This window comes from Dipodomys merriami, unplaced genomic scaffold (assembly GCF_024711535.1).
Source record: "Dipodomys merriami isolate MVZ:Mamm:240054 unplaced genomic scaffold, mDipMer1.0.p SCAF_44, whole genome shotgun sequence".
Taxonomy (NCBI): Eukaryota; Metazoa; Chordata; class Mammalia; order Rodentia; family Heteromyidae; genus Dipodomys; species Dipodomys merriami.
In genome coordinates, this window is record NW_027206002.1 from 8,952,397 (window position 1) to 8,978,465 (window position 26,069).

A 26,069-nucleotide genomic window follows, 5' to 3' on the forward strand; every position below is an offset into this window, starting at 1 on the left:
CATTCCACACGGGCTTCTGCTTAGCTCTCTATGTCCAAAAGCTCCAATTGTACGATCAACACTAACCGTTTCAGCAGTAGTGTGGTAATGTAGTCCTTCTGTAAGATTGTATATTGGACCACGCTAAAATCTATCCTCACGGACATGAGGGTGGGCAGATCTGCATGGCTATTTGAGTATGTCTCTGTCTGTATGTGTACTACTTGCATGGTGGACACAAAGAAAAGTGAGGACATTTGCCACTACCTAACCTCAAAGGATTATTTTGAGTTGACAAATTATACATGCCTTTGGAGGATGGAGTACTTCTAATCTTTTATTCAAAGAGCTCCATGAATCCTAGAATTCATGAATAAGTTGAGTTCTGTTTAGTATTTGAATATTTTCCCCCCAGTAAAGCATGTAATCAAGATTGTACATTCAGAAACTGTGTTTCTGAGCTTTATGTACTGCTCTGATGCTTGCTAAGTAGAAATAGGTTAGAGTCAAAATAAATAGCTAAAGACCCTACAGGATACAGTTCTAAGATGTGATGCTGTGATAAATACATACACACACATTTTAATTTTCAGATTAAAAACAATTCATAAAATAATGTTTTTCCTTTTGAGGAACCTCCACACTGCTTTTCAAAGACTCCACATAGAACTTCCCTATGACCCAGCAATCCCACTTTTGGGCATTTACCCAAATGATCACAAACAAGACCATACTAAAGCTACCAGCACAACTATGTTTATCACAGCATTATTTACCATAGCTAAGATATGGAACCAACCCAGATACCCCTCAATAGATAAATGGATCAAGAAAATGTGATATAGATATATATATATATATATATATATATATATATATGAATTCTATGCCTCCATCAGAAAGATGATATTGCTCTATTTGTTAGGAAATGGAAAGACTTGGAAAAAATTATATTAAGTGAAGTAAGCCAGGCCCAAAGAAACATAGGTCCTATGGTTTCCCTTATTTGCAATAACTAGTATATGTATGGGACAAGCAGAAAATGTCAAAAGCTATGTACATATGTTAAGCGAAATAGACCCCAAGATAGGGACACAAGTGGTTTTTTTCTTTCTTGCTATTGCTCCTAACATATTTATAATGTACCATGTGATTTTTTGTTTCTTTGTATGTTCCTCCCCTGTTTTAACTGTATTTGATGTCGATGCCCTGCATCTTGTATATACACTTCTCTAGCTTGGGGAGGGGAAGGGAAAACACAAAATGCCTAAATAGGGATACAGTTTGACCCACTGTAACAATGAGATGTACAAGACACTATGTTGAAAAATGAACGTCACAATTTAGGCTGGGGTTGGGGAGGAGTGTAGTTGTGGAGGTGAGGGGGGAAGGGAGGATAGGGGAAAAAACAAAGGAAAAGGTAACAATGCTTGATCAGAAATGTACTCATGACCTTGCTCATGTAACTGTAACCCCTCTGTACAGTATTTTTACAATAAAAAACCGCATCAGACTTCTCACTGCATGAGTGGAGAAGTACCTTAATACTGAAGCTGCTATCTATTGGTGGGGTCTGTACTGATGGTCTGTGCTCAGCTCTTCAGAGGAAAGCAACGACATAACGACAGGAGGAAGGCTAGGAATCTGACAAATTCATTTTCCTGCAACAGAAAGCAATGGTGGATCACTGTCCCCTGTGCTTCGCATTGTACAGCAGTAATACTGGATAATTAGATTTCTGAGAATTAGAAAACTTGCTTTTGAATTAGGCAGATTAATTGAAATGATAAAAGGTATTTTGAGTGCTTACATCTAAGCACTTGTCACAAGAATTTTGATAAAAAGAGAAAAGACAAAGCACAGGAGAAAAGGTGAGAGTCATAGCATGAAGAGTCTGCTGGTCTCTAAGGTCAAGTCTTCTGGGTTCATGACATACTTTCATGAAAGTGCAATGAACAGTTAAAGTCTAATTAGAAATTAGATGGATGGCTTTTATAACCCTGCCTTCCCAGTCAAATTCTGACTTATTAGAGTAACACTGGAAATCTGAGGAACACATGAGGACACATAACTCACAATTACTTATGAAAATTCTTTCATTGTTTCATTGAAGAAAATGAAAGTTATTTCTCTCCAGCTGAACTCTGGGTTTAAGGGAATTTACATCTGTGCACTTCTTGAAGATTTTCCATAAACTATGCAAATGCTAATTCTCAGTTAAATAGCTACCTGGTGGAAATGTAGATCTTAATGTTTCTTAACACCTCCTGGAATGAGTAGTGACATTTCCTTTTCTAAGAGTTTACTCCATTTCCCTTTGGAGGCAAATCCAATGCAGCCCTGAGCTATGGTAATTAGGATCACTTTTCCACAAGCCCTGACTGTAGCACAGATTGCCAGCCTTGCCCTTTGCCTTTCTCATGCTCATGTTCTCAGTGCTGGGCAAAGTGCTGCTAGAGAGGAGGAGCTTAATAAGTTTTTAGAAGAATGGATGTTTTGCGGATAAGGAAATGAATAAATGAGCGGTTATCCAAATATCACTAACATCTTTCCCTTTTATTACCATTTCTAGATCATGGACTTTGTGCTTCTGCAAAAAAAAATATCTTTCAAGTTATATATTATGATCTTTTCAAACCATGGAGACACATTTGGTTCCGTGCAATGATGTCCAAAGACCATGAAATGGAAAAAAGAGGATTTTCCTTTGCTACTGCTTTTGTTTTCTTCTCTTTTTGTCTTGTTTGTTTATCTGTCTTTGGAGAGTTAAGTGTGGCACAGAAATGGAAAGAAAAAAGGTAAACAAATGCAGCAGTAATACTCAGTACTACATGGGAAATGAACTACAAAACCTGTGGATGGGGACAGGAGAGGAAAACTGGGAGAGAACAAGGGAAGGGTTCCCAAAAGAAATGTACTCTTTACTTGATTTACCTAACTATACCTCCTCTGTACATTACCTTTACAATAACAATTGAAAATTTTAAAGGGTTGGTGAGAAAATAGAAAAAGGGCTGCAGGCATGGCTCACCCAATAGAAGGCCAAGGCAGACAAGTGCAAAGCCTTGAGTTTATACCCTAGTACCACGAAAAGTTTGTAGGATGTAATTCAACTTAAAGGTATGAAATGGAAAGGGGGCTGGGAAGTTGGCTCAGTGGTAGAGCGCTTGCCTTGCATGCATGAGGCCCTGGGTTCGATTCCTCAGCACCAATTAAGCAAAAAGAAAAAGGCTGGAAGTGGCACTGTGGCTCAAATGGTAGAGTGCTAGCCTTGAGCTGAAGAGCTGAGGGACAGCGCCCAGGCCCAGAGTTCAGGCCCACGACTGGACCCAAAAAAAAAAAAAAAATGAAATGGAAAGGAACAATAATTACCCTCTTAGTCACCAAAAGAATTTTAAAAAGACTTTTATCAGTTTACTTCTGCATCTAAAATTTAAAGTACTAGTTAAGTTTTTCATTTGTCTACTGCTGAGTTTGTGACATTATTAATCACAAAAGAATTGATTACTTTTACCACCTAATTAGTTAAACAAGCCTCCACTTACCACCCTGTGCTGACAACTTGTCAGCACTTCATTACATAGATATTGGCAACTGTGATTCTGTTGCTATGGTGACAACAAGCTTCCATGGGCAGTTTTTGTTTGGCTGACACATCTAGATCAGAAAATATATATGAATAAAAGGGGGAAATCTAACTTAAAGCAGTTTGAGGTTCACGGCATTGCAAAAGTTACATCTCTGAAGCAGCGAATTTTAAATGAAATGATTACATAAGTTGCGATAGAGATAAACTTCTCATTTTTGTTTCTCCTTCTCCTCAGACCTGCATTTCATTTAATTTAAAGACAAAAAGCATCATCATAGAAAGTCAGGAAACAGTGTCTGTCATTTCAGGGTTTTATTGATTACAGAAATGCATGAATCATGATAGAAGTTACACAGTGAAACCAAAGAAAAGGATATAAAATATGCAGAGGTTGAAACCAATTCATAAATCAGAAACAGAGACTGCTTTACGTTAATATGATGTGGTGGCAGTAATTGACAGGGAAGGGTGTTCAAGAGGACAATTCATTAAAAGTTACAGCCTTGTCTGGTTGCATGCCAGCCTTCTTCCTGTCTACTGTTCACACTTTCCTCTGCACTTAGTTGCACTATGTGATTTGTACAGTTTAAGCTATATATAATTGAGATGTTGGACTGATACTGAAATAAAGAAAATATTTCAGCTGGCAAATAATTATTGAGCCTTCACTCAAAACCAAAATAAATATCACTTTTCAGTTTATTGCACTTTGCTCTGGCTTTAAATTTATTGGTTCATCTAAAAAATTCAGCTCAATTTGCATAAAACAAAAACCTTAACAGGTAATAACCCTACACAGGCTGAAGCAATCAGGAAGCCGGCTGCTGTCAAGACTGAGGTACCACGGCTGATAGGTCCAGCAAGAGCTAGGGTGAGGGTCACATGATTGACATGTACACCCAAGGGCAGGTAATACCAGCAAAGTTTCACACAGAGAGGTCACCTGGCAGCTGATGGAACACACCACATTGGGTCAGTGCCTAAAAAGGCTCATAGCAGCACAAAAGATATAAGACTTAGTTGCAGTAGATACCTCAAACTTTGAAGAAATTTGGGTCAGAAAACCAAGGCATTAGCACAAAAGCCACCTCACTTGGAAAAATATTTTTGAAAAGACCTACTTTCTGCAGATTCATAATAATAGGAACCAGAAAACCATTACTGCACTCTTGTATAATAGAGGACAGTTGTCTCTGCCACAGAACACACAAATTTAAGACTAGAAATGATAAACTCTTTTGAGACTTTTACCACATAAAGAAGATATGTTCATTAGCTCTTACTGAAGTGAACCCTAAAATAACCATGAAGCATGTGCAGAAAGAATTTTTAAACAGAAATAATTTCGACAGTCTGAATAACGAATTAGCAGGATTATAAAAGAAAGCAAGTCCTATTTATGTAACTTTAAAACTCAATCCCAACACCTGCAGTTTAAATGATTTCTCTGGCCACAACTTCCCTGAAACACAAATGGTTAACTAAGTCTTCTGTGAAATAGAAACCAAAGTGCAATCTCTGAGAATCCATATCTAATTATGACAAAATGAAAATTAGAATTCTTTGTTTTTTTCTTTTTTTGTGACTTTTTTGTGAAAATACTGTACAGAGGGGTTACAATTACATGAGCAAGGTAATGAGTACATTTCTTTTTTTTTTTAAATTGTGAAAATACTGTACAGAGGGGTTACAATTACATGGGCAAGATAATGAGTACATTTCTTATCAAGCATTGTAGCCTCCTCCTTTGTTTCCCCTTCCCATCCCTTCCCATCCTCCCCCTGCCCCTCCCACCGAATCCTCCTCCCCCTTTCCCCCCACCTCACCAAAGTTGTAAAGTTCATTTTTCGACATAACGACTTGTACCCTCATTGTTACAATGGGTCCACCTGTATCCCTATTTAAACGATTTGTTTTTTCCCTTCCCCTCCACAAATCATACCAACATCAAATACAGTGAAAGCAGGGGTTATACCATGGGGGAGGGACATATAAAGCAACAAAAAAATCATCTTATAAATGTGTTAGAAACAATCGCATGAAAGAAAAAAAATCATGAAAAATACATATCATGAGTACATTTCTTACCAAGCATTGTTGCCTCCTCCTTTCTTTCCCCTTATCATCCCTTCCCATCTCCCCCCCCTTCCACAGCCCCTACTCCGCGCCAAAGTTGTAAAGTTCATTTTTCAACATAACGTCTTATACATCTCATTGTTACAATGGGTCCATCTATATTCCTATTTAAACAATTGGTTTTTGAACTCTTAAATACGTATTTTGCAGTGTCAAATATGACTGGCTTCAGACCTGTTGTGTTGAATAATTAGCCACTTTTAACTGTCATTATGCTATATATTTTTTGGTGGAACTACTTTGACTTGAACCCAGGGCCTCGCATTCTTGCTTAGTTTTGTCACTCAAGGCTGATACTCAGAAATTCTATCTCCAATTAGCCAGAAAAGGAAGCCTACTGGAAGTGTGGCCCAAGTGGTAGGGAACCAGCTCTGGGAGTACAAAAACCTGAGCAAACAAACAAATAAGTGAATAAATGAAATAAGAATAAATTCAGTAAGGTTTATAAAAACAAGTCAGAATGTTCTGTTTCCATCGATGGCATACTGATTTAAGCAGGACCTGCCTATACTAAATACATTTCCATTTTGTTCCACCATTTAGACCAAATTTATGAAGTGGAGAGAAGTGGTCTTCACTCACATTGTACTACAATTATATAAGCCCCAATATGAGTGCGTTCTTCAGTCTCTCCTTTCCAACTTCCTACAAGCCACTGTCCACAAAACAAAGGTTGGAGCTTGAGGTAGATGTAATCTTCAGTCATCTAAAACAAGACTGAAGGGGATTCAGTTGTCTCCATATCCAACGATAAAAACTAATTTTAAATATGAAAAAAGACAACCTAAAATCCTCATGATTCTGTTTTGTATTCTTTTCCAAATGCAATTGCAAATAAATTTATGCAAAGCTCTCTAGCAAATGTATTCTGAAATAAATAGCTAGATAGTAGAAAAGGAACAGAAGCTGTATTAAATAAACACCAAGCATTTCCTCTTTGAAAAGAGAATATTCAATCTTAAATGAGGAACAGAGAAAAACAGACATTCAGAAGGAGCACTCTTCTATCAACTTGCTTTTCTTAAGTTTGACTTGACTATTACTGAATCTCTAACTTAATCTTCAAGTCAGTCACTTCTTCACATTTTGTTCACAATAGGAGAGTAAGTCCAGCCCATGGTGATCACAAGAAGAAATTGGCCCTCACTACTGAAACACAAGTGCTGAAGTGTCAATTTAGTTGTGCCTCAACACATTAAACCAAGGACCACTAACCATTTCCACTCCAAGGTATAATATTCAAAGCCAGTTTGGGAAATACACAAAATTGTCTACTTTCATATTGAGAGCATCATTATTCACAATAGCCTAAAGTGAGAAAATCTAAAATACCTATAAATTGATTAATTGGTAAGTAAATATAGCATATCTTCATAACAAAACATTGATCAATAAAAAAATGAGGTGCTAAACTGGGTGTTGGTGGCTCACACCTGTAATCCTAGCTACTCAGGAGGCTGCGATCTGAGGATCACGGTTCAAAGACAGCCCGGGCAGGGACATCCCTGAGACTCTCATCACCAGTTAACCACCAGAAAACCAGAAGTGGCACTGTGGCTCAAATGGTAGAGTGTTAGCCTTGAGCTGAAGAGCTCAGGGACAGCGTCCCGGCCTAGAGTTCAAGAACCACGACCAAAAAAAAAAAAAAAAAAAATTGAGATCCTGACACACACACACACACACACACACACACAGACCACATGAGAAATGAGATAGCATGTCTCTGACTGGACTATAACTCCAAAAGGTAGAAGAGGTTTGTAATTTAACATTTTATTTCCAAAAGGGTATATATATCCTGATTTATTTCCTGAGTTCTTCCATGGACTTTATAGTCTGTTATCCTTTCCCTGTACTGCGAAATCAGCAGTAGGAAAACAACATATTCATTAGCACTTGGGAGTTGCTTCTCTATAACAGAAAAGCAAAGTCACTGACTGCTGTCTAGGTGAACAAACTTGTCTTAGCAGTTTTCTACAGTACAGTGATCTCAAATGACCTTCAAAATCAAAACTGAATCTTTCCACCTTTAGTCACATTAAAAAATCAACATATGATAGAATTTGGTAATTTAATCTGTTTCTCTTAATTTAATTTCTACCCGCCAAAGGCACTGAGAAAAACAACTGTTAAAAATGCCAGTTCTAGCTTTATAGAATTATCCTTGCTCTTGCTAAGAGGTTATGAAGATGACAGTTAGGAGAATTTCCTGAATTGCTAACATTTAATGCTTGGTTGACCTGTGGATTTGGAGACGAAGACAGTGGAGGGCTGATTTCCCTGTGATTTCACTGTTTACACAGACCATAACCATGCACCTTAGGTCTTCCCTAAGGTCCTTAAATTATCTCTTCAAAAGGCAGTGAACTATACAAGTGAAATGCTAAAATGAGGGCTCGTCTATAGAAATAGTAAGCAAACAACTTTTCTGTAAGCACTGACTTTTCTTACAAAAGGTACAGTGAGATAGAATATATTAATGCAGTTCCATAATTGATTAAAATATTCATGTTTGAGAAGCACAATGAAATGTAAGCTATCTCCAATAATGGTCATTATAAAATCAATGCTATCTTTCCATTGGAAAAGTAATGTCTATTTCTTAAAGAATACGTTAAATATATAAAACATTTTTACTACGACAAGTCACTACTATCAAACAAAATTAAGGATAACATATTGTCATCTTCTTCCCACTTCCTCCCCCATGTATAGCATGCTATGTTTGTTAGAGCATTATCTGGTAAAACCATACCATTTGCCTTTATAGTTTGGATCAATATTTAAGTATGGACCATGCCATGTTCTTCACACACTTGTACATGCGTTCTCTTTCTTTCTCTCTCCCCCCACCTATAATTCTCTCACCCAGCAGACAACAGAAATTTGCTCCAATTTTCTTGTTTTAGCCACACACATAAACACACACACAGAGACACATACATATGTACATTGAAGAAGAAAGACCCTAGAATTGCTCCCAGTCTGGTCCAGTTTCCACAACAGATATACCTGGATTTATTACACTCACATAAACTGAAAGTACAGAGGACATGAGCAAACCAACTCATCATGGGTACTTTCTTTTTTTATTATTATATTTTATTGTAAAAGTACTATACAGAGGGGTTACAGTTACATGAGTAAGGTAATAAGTATACTTCCTATCCAGCATTGCTAACTCCTTTGTTTTCCCCCCACCATCCCTTCTCTCCTCATCTGCCAACTCCTCCCTTCCCTCCCACCCCACCGGAAGATGTAAAGTTCATTTTCAACATAGTGTCTTGTACATCTCATTGTTACAATGGGTTAGCATGTAATCTTGTATCAGCATTTTGTTATTTCCCTTCCCCTCCCCAAATCAGAAAAATGCAAGATGCAGCACTGTGGAGGAATATCAATACCAAATTTCAAACTCTACTAAAAAGCTGTAACAATCAAAACAGCTTGGTACTGGCACAAGAACAGACCTCAGGACCAATGGAATAGAATTGAAAACCCAGAAATGAACCAACAGACCTATAGCCATCTAATCTTTGATAAGGGAGCTAAAAAAATAGAAAGGTAGAAAGACAGCCTCTTCAGTAAACAGTGCTGGCAAAACTGGTTAATCACTCCTAGAAAACTAAGATCCTTATATGTTGCCCTGCACCAGAATCAACTCCAAATGGATCAAAGACCTCGGGCTCAAAGCAGACACGCTGAAAACATTACAGGACCGAATAGGAGAAACCCTAGGTCTCCTTGGCACAGGCCAAAATTTTCTTAATAGACACCCAGAAACACAACAAAGCAAATAAAGGTTGGACAAATAGGATTGCATGAAATTGCAGAGCTTCTGCATGGCAAAGGACATAGCTAGCAAGATCAATAGAAAGCCCACAGATTGGGAGAAGATCTTCACTAGCCATACAACAGACAAGGGTCTCATATCTAAAATATTCCTAGAACTCACAAAATTAAATCCCCCAACAACAAATCTTCAAAGAAACAACTGCCCAATAAATAAGTGGGCTAAAGACTTAAAGAGAAACTTCTCTGAAGAGGAAAGAACGATGGCCAATAGACACATGAAGAAATGCTCAACCTCCCTAGCCATAAAAGAAATGTAAATCAAAGCAACATTGAGATACCGCCTCACCCCAGTTAGAATGGCTATAATCAAGAACTCAACAACAGATGTTGCAGGGGATGTGGACAGAAGGGGAACCCTTCTGCATTGTTGGTGGGAGTGTAAACTTGTTCAACCACTTTGGAAATCAGTATGGAGATTCCTCAAAAGGCTCCACACAGAGCTCCCCTATGACCCAGCAATCCCACTTTTGGACATTTACCCAAATGATCACAAACAAGACCATACTAAAGTTACCAGCACAACTATGTTTATTGCAGCATTATTACCATAGCTAAGATATGGAACCAACCCAGATGCCCCTCAGTAGATGAATGGATCAAGAAAACATGGTATATGTACACAATGGAATTCTATACCTCCATCAGAAAGAATGACATTGTCCCATTTGTTAGGAAATGGAAAGGCTTGGAAAAAATTATATTAAGTGAAGTAAGTCAGGCCCAAAGAAACATAGGTCCCATGGTTTCCCTTATTGCAATTACTAGTATATGTCTGAGACAAGTAGAAATGGTCAGATAAGTTGATGTTAGGCAAAATGAACCCCAAGATAAGGACTCAAATGTTTTTTTCTTTCTTGGGATTGTTTCTAACATATTTATAAGATATTTCTTTGTTGCTTTGTATGTCCCTCTCCCATGGTATAACCCCTGTTTTCACTGTATTTGATGTTGGTATTTTTTGTGGAGGGGAAGGGAAAAAACAAATTGTTTAAATAGGGATACAGGTGGACCCATTGCAACAATGAGATGTACAAGATGTTATGTCGAAAAACGAACTTTAGAACTTTGGCATGGGGGTGGGGGAGTGGAGAACGAGGAGTTGGGAGGGGAGATGGGAAGGAATGGTAAGGGGAAACAAAGGAGTAGGCAACAATGTTTGATAAGAAATGTACTCATTACCTTACCCATGCAATTGTATTTTCACAATTAAAAAAAGAAGATGCAGCACTGACATTAAATACAGTGACAAAGGAGTTATACCTTAGGGGAAGAACATACAAAAGAAACAAAAGAAATCACATAGTACATTATAAGTACAATAAAAATCACAGCACCAGAAATAAAACCTCATGTCCCTATCTTGGGGTTATTTCGTTTATCATCAGTTTATATGGTCATATTTTACATGGCTTTTGACCTTTTCTGCTTGTCCCATACATATACTAGTTATTCCCAATAGGGGAAACCACAAGATCTGTTTCTTTGGGCCTGGCTTACTTCACTTAATATATTTTTTTCCAAGTCTTTCCATTTCCTAACAAATGAGGCGGTGTCATTCTTTCTGATGGAGGCATAGAATTCCTGTGTGTGTGTGTGTGTGTGTGTGTGTGTGTGTGTGTGTGTGTGTGTGTGTGTGTGTGTGTGTGTGTGTGTGTGTGTGTGTGTGTGTGTGTGTGTGTGTGTGTGTGTGTGTGTGCATCACATTTTCTTGATCCATTCATCTACTGAGGGGCATGGCATCTGGGTTGGTTCCATATCTTAGCTATGCTAAATAATGCTGCAATAAACATAGTTGTGCTGGTAGCCTTAGAATGCCTTGTTTGTGATCCTTTGGGTAAATGCCCAAAAGTGGGATTGCTGGGTCATAGGGGAGCTCTATGTGGAGTCTTTTGAGGAACTTCTATACTTCTTTGCAAAGTGGTTGAACAAGTATACACTCCCACGAACAATGCAGTAGCGTTCCCTCTGTCCACATCCCCTCCAGCATCAATTGTTATTAGATTTCTTGATTATAGCAATTCTAACAGGGGTGAGGTGGTATCTCAATGTATTTTGGTTTGCATTTCTTTTATAGCCAGAGAAGTTGATCATTTCTTTGTGTGTCTACTGGCCATTCTTATTTCCTCTTCAGAGAAGTCTCTCTTTAAGATCTTAACCCACTTATTAATTGTGTGGTTGTTTCTTTGGGAATTTGTTGGGGGAGTTAAGTATATTTTAGATATGAGGTCATGGGCTTTTTCTTAAGGCACTTAAATCCTACTCCCAATGGAGGAACCCACAAGCCTGCTCAACTACTGAAGATTTTCCATAGATAATGCCTGAACCACAATACAAGGCCAACCAGAAATCTATGTGTAAAAACAAATATTATTGCCAAAGAAACTTTAAAACATCAAAAAAAACTCTCTACACATATTGGGGTTGACTTCACAAAATGTTGTTGGATGTACCTAGGTTTTCAGATGTAAGCTTTTCTATAAAAAGTTTTTGTTTCTTCCTACATTTACTATATGTAGGATCTATATGCCAAGCACCAGATCTAAATGAGGAAAAATATTACCCAGACACAGTTAACATGAGCCTGTAGATAAAGATTGGAGAAGGCTTTGAAGGAGCATCTAACTTGTTTTTTAAGCATAAAATGAACAGGAGGGGGATAACTGGAATTTATCTATTCTCAGGAATAATTGATGAGAGATGGCTATTGAAAGTGGAAAAATCTTCTTGTAATTTTGTTCATTTATTGGACAATGTAGTTTTCTCAAGAGGAGCTCAAGTTCTGCAAATAGGAAATGGCAGTGAATTGCTCCTGGGGATGACATGCATTTTTAATGCACAATGGTAAAGCGCTAAGGCCCTACAGATGACTTGCAGTGTCACTGCCAATGCCAAAACATATTGCTCATTAAACAAGCACCAAATGTACAGTGGGCTTGTCTCAGGTCCTGACACATTGACTAGGAAAGGATAAAGCATAGTCCAAAGCCGTATTTGCCACAAGAAACTTCTCCAAGTATTTGTCCTGTACCATACAACATTAGAAAAAAAATTGTACCTGTAGTCAACACAAATGTTGAGCTGCTTCTAATAAATATTTTGTTTTATTATATAACGTGTTTTATTTGTTTATTTAGCTAGCTAGTTTATTTATTTAGCCAGCTAGAGCCTGGATCTGTCCCTGAGCCTTTTTGTACTCAAGGCTAGCACTTTACCTCTTGAGCTACAGCTCAACTTCCAGCTTTTTCTGAGTAGTTTATTGGAAATTATAGTCTCATAGGCTTTCTGTGCCCAGGCCTCAGTTCTCAGCCTCCTTAGTAGCCAGAACTTCAGGGGTGAACCACTGGCACCCAGCTAACATGATTTTCTAATGTGAAAATGAAATGTATCTATCTGCTCAGCATTCCCTGTCTATATGCTGATCGTTGAGAGGTTCGGGACTAAGTTTATAACTCTTTCTTTTCCTCCCAATACAGGGTCTTGCAGTACTCCCTAGGCTGGCCTGGAATTTGCTAACCCCTGCCCCGCCTCCCAAGCCCTACGACTACAGGTTTAACAATAAGGCCAAGTAATTCTCTCAAAAGCCCACGTCTGTTATAATTTTCTTATTCATGCTATTCATGAATTTAGTATACTTCATTGAATTATCTAGATCTTATTTTTTAGGGTCTTTTACTCATTCATTTATTATCTTTTTTGTTGTTGTTCAAAGCTGAGGACCAAACTCAGGGCTTTGCATTTGTCAGGCAAGTACTCTTTCACTGAGCCAAATTCCCAACCCCTTATTATTATCTTTAATAAGTTGTACATAGAGATTTGAGCCATCACTTTATGAGTACAATGTATCTTGAACAATAGTACCCTTTCTATGACCTAGATGATTTTTTTTCATCATGGGACCTGAACTCTGGGCCTGGGAGCTGTCCCTCAGCTCTTCAGCTCAAGGCTAGCACTCTACCACTTGAGCCACAGCACCACTTCCAGCTTTTTCTGTTTATGTGGGGCTGAGGAATTGAACCCAGGGCCTCATGCACGCAAGGCAAGCACTCTACCACTTAGTTACCTTCTCAGCCCTAGATTTTCTTTATATAATTTAAAATGTAAGAGATATGTTTTTATAAATGAATCATTTCTTGAAAAAAGAGGAATGAATGTAATTTTATACCAGTTACCCAAAATTCAAGTATTAAACTTCTAATATAGCACTACTTTGAATTTAATGCTAGAACCAAAATCAGTTTTTAAGTTTTGATTGTGAGCATTCTCTCTGTAGATATTTTCCACATCAGAATATTTAAGTTTTAGTGGCCTAATTCCTGTCTCTAAACTCATTTCATATCCAAACAAGCTATTTTATTCAATAAATATTTATAAAGCTCCCTCCTGACACACATTCAAAGTTCTGTCAGAGAGAAAAGGTTAGCAAAGCTCAATTAGAGCACACGGAATGCTTGAGAGAACAGAACCATCTTTGGCATCTTTTTTTTAAGTTAATAGCAACTTAGTCAATCCAATGTCCTTGTACAAGGAATTTTGTAGCTCTGGGTTGGAAGTGACAAATCTGTCAGTAACACCTGCCCAGGCCAATCTATGAAGACAGGAGATAAGCTGTCACAGACAACTGTGTAAAGAAAAAAACTTATTTTCAGGTAAGCATTTCAGTTCCTCAAATGAGGGCTGTTGCTTTTGAAATGATTAACAAATGTTCTAGTCTACCTCAGAAGACTGTAAAATCCTCAGAAGTCTGTCCCATTTAATATAAAACTATCTGCAGAAAAGATAGCTAAGCAAAATAATCACTGAATCACCTGGAAAAGGAGATGGTAACCAATTCCATTCTTTTATCTTCTAATTAATTCCATTATTATTAATTATTAATATTATTATTAAAATTATTAATGTGCATTAATTCCCAGTTTTGTCACCAGAGAATTCTCAGTTCAACAGTGGATAGGAACAGCCAAGTTGAGACTGAACCTAGCAAAATTTCAGTTATACATTATAGTTGTAGACAAGAAAGAGCCAGCAGATAAAAATCCTATACCATTTGTAGATCTTGAATTGGAATGAAGTAAAAACAGATAATGCATTTAACAATCATTATTATCTCAACTACTAGCTTCCAATGGAAGTAACCATATAGATAAAATTCTAAGTTATTTATCAATTTTCCACATAGTCTCATCAATAAAAATCTATCTGTTTGGTACAAACACTTATTTGTTAAACATTTAACTTTAGGTAAGGTTTTAAGTCATTAATTTTATCAACAGAAATGTAAGTAGTAATATGATTTCCCTTATTTTCAAAGAGTAAATGAAATGTTCTACACTTAAGTTCAAAGTCAATGAATTAAAATAAGTCAACTGTCCAAATATAGGCTTTAAAAATACATACTTAAAACTCTATTGAAAAAATAAGATTATAAACTGTCACAAATGCTTTGATTAACTGGCTGCTAATAAGCTAATGATATCCAAAACTATAAAAAGAGCACTACTAACTAGTTCATGGTAAAAAAAAAACAAATGTGTGTATATACACACACACACACACACACACACACACACACACACACACACACACACACACACTCTCTCTCTCTCTCTCTCTCTCTCTCAGAGAAGGTCACATCAAGTAGACTTTGCTCAGAACTTTCAGAACTTCTTAGAAACGCATCAGTGAAATATTTGAAAGATATGCCATATGAACAAACTTAGAAACAATCAGGGATGATTGCACATGACAGTTTTAGAAGTGTTGTCATTCAGATACTGCATTAGAAAAAGAAATTTGAATTAAATCATGTCTAGCAATTAGAAGTGTCCATAAGTGAAGAGACAATGAATTTCCTGTCATTGAAAAACGCTCAAGCATAGGCAAATTAAACCAATGTCAGAGTATATAGAGAAGGGAGTGCTAGATACACTGAAAAGTGTCTTCCAAACAGAAAACTTTTTAATGAAAAACCATAATTCTTAAATATACAATACTGTACAAAGGGTAGACACTGTCATCTTGTGGAAATAGGTTTCTGCAATACAAAGGTCACTGAGTAATATAACATACCATTATTAGAAGGATGATGGCTCTGATTAGCAAGGAGAAAAGAGCAATTAGCTTTTGCTCATCGGACTATTTACAGTGTTAATTTTCACAGGCTGGATGGTACTATCAAATTCACAATAAAAACAGATTCTTTTTAATGGACACATGTGATGTGACTATCATTTTCATTAAAGGAGAGACAAATTGCTTTTACTTTGAAAATATTTTTGAATCTCCTGAAAGAAAAAAAACATTTGAATACATATCTTAGGGTTCATTTTCCTAACATCAACTTATCTGACCTTTTCTGCTTGACTCAGACATATACTAGTTATTGCAAATAAGGGAAACCAATCTCAAAAAAAATCACCTGAAAAAAGATGGATTTTATTTTTAATGCATTTATAATGTACCAGGTGAATTTTGTTTCTTTTTTCTATGTTGTTCCCACATAGTATAGCCCCTGTTTTCACTGTATTTGATTATAGTGCCCTGAATCTTGTATATGCATTTTTCTAACTTGGGGAGGGGAAGGGAAATAACAAAATGCTCAAATAAGGATACAGGTTGACCCATTGTAACAATGAGATATACAAGACCCTATGTTGAAAAACAGCTTTACAACTTGGCAGTGAGGGGAGGTGGGGAGGTGGGAAGGAAAGGAATGGTAGCGGAAGATGTAACAATGCTCCACAGGAAATGGACTCATTACCTTACTCATTTAACTGTAACCCCTCTGTACAGTACTATTAGAATAAAAATATATACAAAAAGATTGGTTTTATTTGTAGTTAATAACAAGAATGCAAAAATCCAGGAATTCAATATTGGAATAAAGGATCAAAATAAAAACTATCTGATGAAATAATGGACAATAGAGAATCACCTGAGCTTTAAAAAGAAATATTTGAAACTGACGATCCCATTTTAGATTGTAATTGTTCACACAGATGTAAGTTTTCAGAACTTTCCATCCGTACGTACTTTGAAAATTTCTAGTTTGGAATAGTATATATAGACTATTGAATGTATTCCCAAAATTTCATATATTAGAAACTTACGCCCCAGAAGCCATATGTTAATAGTACTGGAAGTGGGGCCTTGGGAAGTAAGTGGGATTTGAAGACGTGATGAGGATGGGGCACCCGTGGTGTAAGTAGCGGCTTCATAAGGAAAGAGACCCAGGCTGGGATGCTTACAAGGTCTTTTTCCGCTATGTTATCTTATGATGAAGCACAAGACCTCACCAGTGCCCTGGATTTCCCAGCCTCCAAACCTTGAGCTAAAAAACACCTATTCTTTATAAACTATCCAGCCTGTAGTTCTCCATTATAGCTACAAAAATCTGACAAACCAGCATATGTAGATCTATCTGAGGTTCTATATAAACAAGTACACTTTTAAATAACAGCATGTTCCTGGATTTTGTAGACAACTCTACGGAAATTAGAACAACTACTCTAAGTCATAATTAACTACATGATCAAGTTAAATATACACCTCAGCTCTCTATGCTTCTTTCAGATAGAGCTCCCTGACCCATTCCAAACCCATAGAAGTTAGAAACATAAGATTTTTGAGACTACAGCTGTTTTCAGAGGCTATATTCCTATGGGAATCACATAATTAATTATCGTTAGGACTAAGCAGATGAGGAAAAGATACAAGGGATGAGGGGGTAATAGTATCTATGGAGAATTAAACACTATCTTCCAACTAAATGCATCAGACTGGACTGGTAAAAATTATACGATCAAATAGAACATTACAATGAACTAGAACTGACTAGGAGCCTGCTATGCAAACCCTCTGATCTAATATTTAGCCATGTTATTTTATAAATAAGAAGACTGAAGTAATTGTTGGGCTAAATAAGAGATTCATACAAGGTCAAACAGTAAATAGATCTAGATTTTAAGTGTTAGGGCTTCTGGTTGCATGACTTTTTAAGTTACACACTCCATTCTTTTTCTAAATCTAGAGACTATAGCCTGGACTACATAATATTGTTATATCTGTAAAGTTGTATTTGATTTTGCATTTATGTCTCTTTCTCATCTTAATTACCTGGTTCCTCTTGCTTTATAGTTGTCTTTCTATTTAAAAAAAATTGCTCTATGAAGTAAAATACAGGAAAATTAAAGTATATTTATTTATCAGACTTTCTCTAAGTTTGATGGAATTACTATATTACTTTGCATCAAACAAAGATCCAAATTGTTGCCTGGTAAAAGCAAAGACAGTTCATTCTACAATACAGGAAGGAAGGGGGGAAGAAAAGGAGGGAAAGGAAGGAAAGGAGTGAAGGCAGGGAGGGAGGGAAAGGAGAGAAGAGAGGGAAGGGAAAAGGAAAGAAAGAAGAAAGGAGGGAGGACCGATACCATACTCTTTAGCCATATATATTTTTACTATATCTGCATAAATATTTCCCTGGAGGAAATATCAAACCACCATACAATCTCATCTTTGACAGCCTACATTATACCTTCATAGTTTGCTATTAATACAAAAACTTAGGGGAAAAAAACAAAGGATAGTAACTATTTTTTGCTAGCAAGCCAATCATACATAGATTATAATCCCATTTTTAATTTTTCTTCTTTTCTGTACAAGCTAAACATGTGTCATTGCATCTTGGGAAAGAAACACTTTTTCTGAGATGAGACAGCAAGCAATTTGAGGCTCCAATCTGGTCATCTGCAAGGATGACATTGTACCAGGAATAATCATCATGTTTACATTGGTTATGTCCATCAGAATATTAAGCAATTGTGGTTCCTAAATAGGCCAGAGAAGGGAAACAAAAAAATCTAATGAGTATCATTACTGAAGTGGCTTCAATCTCTTCTGGTCCAAATTACAATTATTATTTGCTTCTAAGGCTTCTGATTATATAGGAATTCTTCAATATCAATTTATCTCTTCTAGAAATTTGTTCTCTATTCTTAAAATAGAAACATAACTCTACCTTCTACACAATGATGAAAGATGAAAGCATGCAGCCCAATATATTTCTATGAATGAGCTGGTTTGATTTCCTTTTTGGCAACTGCATCCTCAAACCATTAGAATAAATGTGTTCATTCAACAGAAATGTGTCTTATTTGATTGAATAATGCTCTGAGCCAAGCAAAAGAGTCTTAGAAAAATGGAAACGATTTGCCAGGAAGTGAGTGAGATATTCATATCTTAGTAAAAATAAAAACCACTCACTGGAATCTTTTAAAGACACATTCAGCTGTTTTTGTCTAGAGTATAAGAAGGGTATGAGATGTTTACTCCTTAGTTCCTGAACAATTATGGTTATTCAGTCATTCTCTGGTCCCAATACAGTTTATACATGTCTGGTCTCTAAGACTGTAAAGAAACAGAAACCACATTTAAAACCACCGAAGATAATATAAGGACATTATGGTGTAGCATGCATATTCAAAGGTAACATTACTTCTGAAAAGGACAACCTTCAAGTGGACTGTGCTCAACACTCAAATCCCCAAAAGAGATGATATAATTTAGGACATTACACTAAAAATGCTTTTTGGCAATTTCAACAGAACAGCATAAAAAAGGTAAGTCCCCAGTGGAAAAGGGAGCACTACGACCCAATGGGAAGAATGAGCAAACCAAGTATGTCTAAGCTGCTTTTATTAATGATCAATTCCAGATTGAAAGGGTAGCTCCCAAAGAACATCAGTATAGGCCTGTGAGACCCTCTCCGTTTATTTCCCACATACTCGGCCCTTGCTGTGGGCCTGCAGATGAATTTTCAACTCTGATTTGGGATTAGGCCTACACTTGGGGACTTGGGCTATTTCACTCCTTGGTATCACGAGAAGGACAGAGATAAAAGATCCAAGATCCTTGCAACCGAAAACCCTTCCAACCTGAAAAATGTGTTGTTCTTTTGTATAAAACTTAACTACTTAGTGCAAAATTTTTGGGCAATTCTATATGTAAGTCTATAAGGTTATAATAACAGAGATAATGTTAAACCATTTTTATCCAACTGATACCATAGGCAAGAAATCATTTTCTGATTCAGATTCTCAAATTTTTAAACTGGACATGGCAATTGGGATTTGAGAAATATTAATCATTAACACAAACTGGAAACAGTTTTACATGCCCAATATTCCACAGAGGGCATATTGACTAAAGAGGGTAATTATGGGCCTAATGAGTGGTAATTTATAATGTAGTCCCTAAACAAAACTGCTAAGAGAGTGGAATCAGCAGCCCCATCCTTTGATTTCATTCTCCAAGAACCCAATTCACAAGGCTGGGATTGCCGTCAAGATGAACATACCTCCTGTAATCACTTGTGATCACTTAGGAAGCCTAAATTAAATCCTCAATATCAAGCCAGGCCGTTGTGGCAGTGACTAACATATTGTGACAAACATATCAGTTTGTCCCAAGCCTGGTATAGGGTGCCTTACCACCGTCCATCTCTGATGCTCATTACCCCGTATGAGAAGAATGATCTGATTTCCAAGTCACTAAAGCCCATCATGGTTCAGTGACATTGCTGGAATCATTTTTAGCTACCAACTAATTAGAACTAGGGGTTAAAGGCTTCTTCTTTTTATACACTGTGCCATATTCTTCCAAAAACCACCAGAGTTTTCAATATTTACTTTGATTAGTCGTGGGGCTTGAACTCTGGGCCTCGGCACTGTCCCTCAGCTCTTCAGCTCAAGGTGAGCACTCTATATCACTTGAACCACAACGACACTTTCATATTATTTTTAAATGTTTATTCTTAACAAGAATCTCAAATTAAATCCAGCTTAGTTACAGATAGTATTCTTTTTTTAATGAAAGAAGGTAGAATTCACTATATAATAAAAACCATGATTAATATTTATTGAGTACCATATGCTTAATACTGAGTACAAAATATGCCTGTTTCTGCCCCCTTCCCATTTGTCTTCCTTCCTCTTACATTTATGTAGTTTTCTGCCTTTTGCTAATGAACATCTTAAAAACTGTAAGAAAAAATGGTATTTAAATGCTACCATTTAGGAAATACCTACAATTTTCAATTAAGTTTATTGCATGAATAACCTTGCCAAACTACTTGGATATGGGAGGAAATAAGATCATACACAACTGTGAGATGGAATGAAATGAAGAAGAAAGGAACAGAATTACACTAAAGATAGAAAATATTGTCCATGGAACTAAGGAATATTTAATTCAACTACTATACAGAAGGAAGGTATTCATTAGAAAGAACAAGGAAACTTACCACAGCATACATTTGCTACAAACCACAATAATTCAGGCAGGGCCAACACTACTGAACATTTACTATATACAAAAGAATCTAAGCAGAGCCCTAGAAGAACAATAACTCATTTGCTTTTCTCACCAACTCTATTAATAATAGCTACTATTACCTATAATTTACAAGCGTACAAACCAAGGCTAAAGACCACAAAGCCAGAAAACCTCAGGGCAGGAACTGGAAGCAACTTATTCTAACTCTAATGATCACAGAAAACCACAGTTGAGAGAAAAAAATGCACAATATACTGCCATGAATACAGGTCAGACCTTCCCAGGTCTGATCCTCTGTGAAACTGCTGTGTAGCAAAACAGAAACCTATCAGCAAACCTTCACAGGGAGAGGAGAAAGTATGCAGGTTTATTTATGTAACTGCCCTTTCCTGTTCTGCTTTTTCCTTCTCCTTTCTCTTACTCTGAATTTTTCCTTTGGTATTTGTTTGTTTTTTATGTGATTCCATGGTTGTAACACAAACATGATGCAACATATTTGGAGGCATTTGTGCCTTTTCACAGATAGAGCTACAAAAGCTCAGTGATTAGGCACACATCAGCTTTCAGTAATGTTTATTTATTATAACAGAACATGGTAAGTGCATGAGGGAAAAAAACAGCTTGTAAGACTTAGTCACCCAACCTAAATGACCAATCAAAGCCTGATCAAAGTTTCTTTTCTCTTGCACTTTGTAGCAGAAAGAAGTCTCACTTAGTACACACGCCACCATTTGCCACCAATTCTAAATCCACGTCATAAAAAAGAAAGGGTAGATTCTAAGTCATTTACAAAGCATTTTAGTATCTGAGCATTTTCTGTAAGATAAGGCACAGATGATATAGTACTAATGCTATTGCCGAAGGCAAATACTTAGTAGAGATGTTACTTAGTTGAGGCTAAAATGCTCTAAAACTAAAGCTGAAACTCTAATGGCTGCAACATAATTGTTGATTCCTTTCTCATTCCATTCCATTCTCAGGGGGGTGGGATTGATTGGTGGCTCTCTCCTCAGTTACACTGGGTCCGTAGCTCTTCTATCCCACCTATACTGAAGGCTACCATTGTCTAAACCCAGTTAGGATAAAGCAATGAAGATCATGTCCACTTTTGGAGGCGACAACCAGAAGGAGAAAACCATTTTCCTTAATAAACAATTCACTGCATGGCCATAAAGCCGTGTGGTACATGGTAGGCAGCAGGCACACCATCTCACAGTGACTGTTGTAAGAAGAAGAAAAGATGTTGATGATCCCTAAGCCATCTCCATCACTGATCGCCGAGAGTATAAACCAATTCAACTTCACCAACACCAAAATTTCAAAAGCAGAAAATATTAAGAGTCCAGAGTCCAAGGACCAATCATTTAAAATTAATATAAATAAATACAAAAATACTATTTTAAAATAAACAAAAATTTAAGATTGACACAGAAACAGAAGTAAAAAATATATCAATGGCCAATATTTTTGCTACTCCATTTCAAACAGAAGACAATAGTAGGAAGGTCAGATAAATCATATGAATTAAGATTTTCTTTAAAGTTGGAAAAAATCAATCTCTGATTCTGTTTCTTCTTTTCTACAATGGAGTTAAGCCATTTGTTCAAATGACTTTGTAGTAATTAAGTAATATGCAAAATAGGCCTAGCTAAACTTATTTTAGAATTGAATGCTAAAAGAAAGATAGCAATTAACACTCTTCTTCTTTAGATCGTTTCAATTCTAAAGAGACCAGAAGAGATCTTAAGTCAAAGCAAAATAATGGCACATGCAAACACCAACAAACTTTCTTATCTGCAGATGTCTCTTGGTTGTTAATATTTCTTCCCATCTAACTGCTTGAACAAACCTCCCGCGTGCTCTACCCCTCTTTCTGGTGGTTCACCGAGCTGGGCACTAGCTTACCCAGATTTCCATTATCTCCCAATCAATGCCCATGCATAATGCAGCCACGGCATGCTGTTCACCAATGGGGCAACAATTAAGTAGGCCATAAAAGAATGACATCTAAAATGGTAGTTATTTTCTTACACTCATTCCTTCTCCCCAATTTAACCCAGCCATTACATTTACTTTCACCTATTGAAAATGGAAACTATTTAAGACGCATGGCAGAGGAGAAACAGAACAGCATGTGATATAGAATCATACAGACTTGTTTTTGACTTTTCTGTCTAGAAATTCTTCCCTTGTTAACTTGTGTCATTTTTTATACTGAAAATGAACTTTATTATCTTTAAAAAAATGTATTTCTCTCATTTTTTTATTGTGAAAATACTGTACAGAGGGGTTACAATTACATGGGCAAGATAATGAGTACATTTCTTATCAAGCATTGTAGCCTCCTCCTTTGTTTCCCTTTCCCATCCCTTCCCATCCTCTCCCTGCCCCCCCCCACCCAATTCTCCCCACTCCCCCTCCCCTTCCCCCCACCCGGCACCAAAGTTGTAAAGTTCATTTTCGACATAACGATTTGTACATCTCATTGTTGCAATGGGTCCACCTGTATCATTTTCTTTTTTTAACACTGAGTTTGAACTCAGGCTGTTAGGTAGACACTCTACTGCTGAACCACAGCTGAAGCTCATTTCTGCCCTGCTTCTTTTTAAGATAAGCCTTTATGTCCTATCGAAGCAATTGTCTAGAACAAGATCTTCATAGATGTAGCTGAGATGACAAGTATTCATCAACAGGTTCAGCTTCTTCCACTGAGATGGCTTTTTCCAAGGCCGGCCTAGAACTACAATCCTCTGGATCTCAGCATCCTAACTACTATTAAAGGCAGAAAACACTGCACCCAGCTTATTGCTTAATTTTGAGACATTTTATCTTCATATTCAAAATGAGGAAGCAATCTAAACTTTAAGATCAGTGTAATAAAATATCTAATCTTGATCTTGCAATCATTCACTGCTATATTCTCATGCCTAACAGAAATCTCTTACACATGCTAATCAGTATAGCAGAATATTATTTTTTTAAAAACAGTGAAATAACATGTAACAACAGGTACAAGTAAGCATTCACATCTCACAAGCATTATGTTGTATGAGGAAGATGACAGCCAAACAAACATAATAAGGGTTAAACAAGTTAAAGGTTAAACCTCAACTAGTCAACAGTTTTACCAAAAGGACATCTTAGACACAGGATTCAATGTTTATAACAGAGCCAAGTATCTTATCTGATCCCTAAATATAGAAATATCTACAGAAAATATCTTCAAGGAAAAAGAAATGGACAAAAGGAGAATTTTAATCGGCTTGCAATGCAAACTGCGTACCCTTGCCAAACTTCACGGGTGTAGAAGAAACCACGGAGGATTTACAAGATGTTCACCCGGAACACACGGAGGCCTGCCGGCAGCAAGTTTCCAGAATTCTTCCTAAGAAGCCTTGAAAGCAGTGAAACGCTCCTATGTTGCAGTAACTCAGAACCTCATTCTGAGTGTTCCCGGCAGAGGTCATTCGGCTGAACACAACCGTGGACTAATTAGAGCCAGATGTAGGCAGTGCCGTCCATAGTGCTGGATGGACAGTGGTCCCGTGCCAAACAACTGAGGTCTATATCAATCTCTAGATTGATTGTGATAGGGGCAGGGTAAACTTTATCTTCAAAAAATCAAAAACTTGGCTGTAAGGTGGCTCAGTGGTAGAGTGTTTACCTTGCACGCATGAGGCCCTGGGTTTAATTCCTTAGTACCACATAAGCAGAAAAAGCCAGAAGTGGCACTGTGGCTCAAGTGGTAGAGCACTAGCCTTGAGCTGAAGAACTGAGGGACAGTGCCCAGGACCAGAGTTCAGGCCCCACGACCAACAAAAAAATAATCAAAATCTTTATTCAAAATTATCTTCAGATAAATAACCAAAGGTATCAGATACTCCAGATCAAGTTCTTTTATTCCATATTCATTAAGACTGCCAAATATGTGGAAGGCCTGATACCATTTGCTGGCTCTTTTTAGTGATCCTGAACTAATGTGTTCTGTTTACATGCAGCACTAACTTAACAAACACTTCACTGTTTAAACTATAAATATGTGTTTTATCCTATTTTTTTTTCTTCAGAACTGCAAGTCCCCATAAAACACTAAGGTATATTTAAATTTTACCGCATGACATGACACATTCACCTTCAATGACTTGTGTTGAGTCATTCAGATGAATAACACTGGTTCCAAATCACAAATATAAAGTAGGTCTGGTGATGTTTCTGTGTTTAAAAATAAATGGATAAACAACCAGTGGAACACTAGGTCTCAGCCCGTACCCAGCCTTGTTTCTGGTCTACCTCACAGACTGATCACAGACTCAGCCCAACTCCCTCTTCAACCAAGCAATCGAACGCTCACCTTAGAGATGTTCTATTGTGTTGCTTTTTGCATTATACGATACATTCCCATTCTGGGTAATTCCACACCTTCTTGCTCCCTCTTGCAGAGGTGACTTTAATATGCCTCCAGGAAGGTAGCCTGCAGTCCACGTCCCTCTAGAGTCAGAGCTTCTCAGAATACCAAACAGAACTGCAGAAGCCACAACTAGGGAAAAGGAAAGTATAGGGAAAATGTCTAAGACAAATAGGATTTTATTCATAAATAAGTATCAGTATTAAAAAAAAATCTAAGTAGGCCTGGCGCTGGTAGCTCACACCTGTAATCCTAGCTACTCAGGAGGCTGAGATCTGAGGATCACGGTTCAAAGCTAGCCCGGGCAGGTAAGTCCATGAAGCCTTATCTCTAATAAACCACCAGAAAACCAGAAGTGGCGCTATGGCTTAAGTGGTAGAGCACTAGCCTTGAGGTGAAGAGCTGAGGGACGGCGCCCAGGCCCAGAGTTAAAGCTCCATGACTGACAAAAAAAAAAATCTAAGTAAATCACAGAAGTTTCAAGCTCTTCTAGTCTCGGAACATCCATTTGCAATATCCAGATGAAGTGGATCCTTTCTATAAACAAAAGAAATTCATCCAATATCTTCATTGTCTTTCAAGGACCTTATATCATCTCGATTCATTTATATCATGTCTAATACCTGTTATTTTCATTCTCTCTTCTCATGATTTATTTCCTCATTTAAAGTAAAGCGGGCAATGTAGCATACAAGAAAAAGAAGACTGAGAGAAGGGCATGGTATAAATGCCTGGTTTGTGATTATTAACGCAATTTATCAGATTAAATGTAGATTA

At 37.1% G+C, this 26,069-nt stretch overlaps 1 long non-coding RNA gene across 1 annotated transcript in view; it reads right to left on the minus strand.

Moving 5' to 3' along the window:
- The window catches only part of LOC138808007 (uncharacterized), a 386,844-nt gene extending 361,428 nt beyond the window's left edge, over positions 1-25,416 (minus strand). Inside the window, exon 1 of the long non-coding RNA XR_011366366.1 lies at positions 25,239-25,416. This is a non-coding gene — a long non-coding RNA (uncharacterized lncRNA). The remainder of the gene's footprint in view (positions 1-25,238) is intronic.
- Positions 25,417-26,069: the final 653 nt, after the last annotated feature.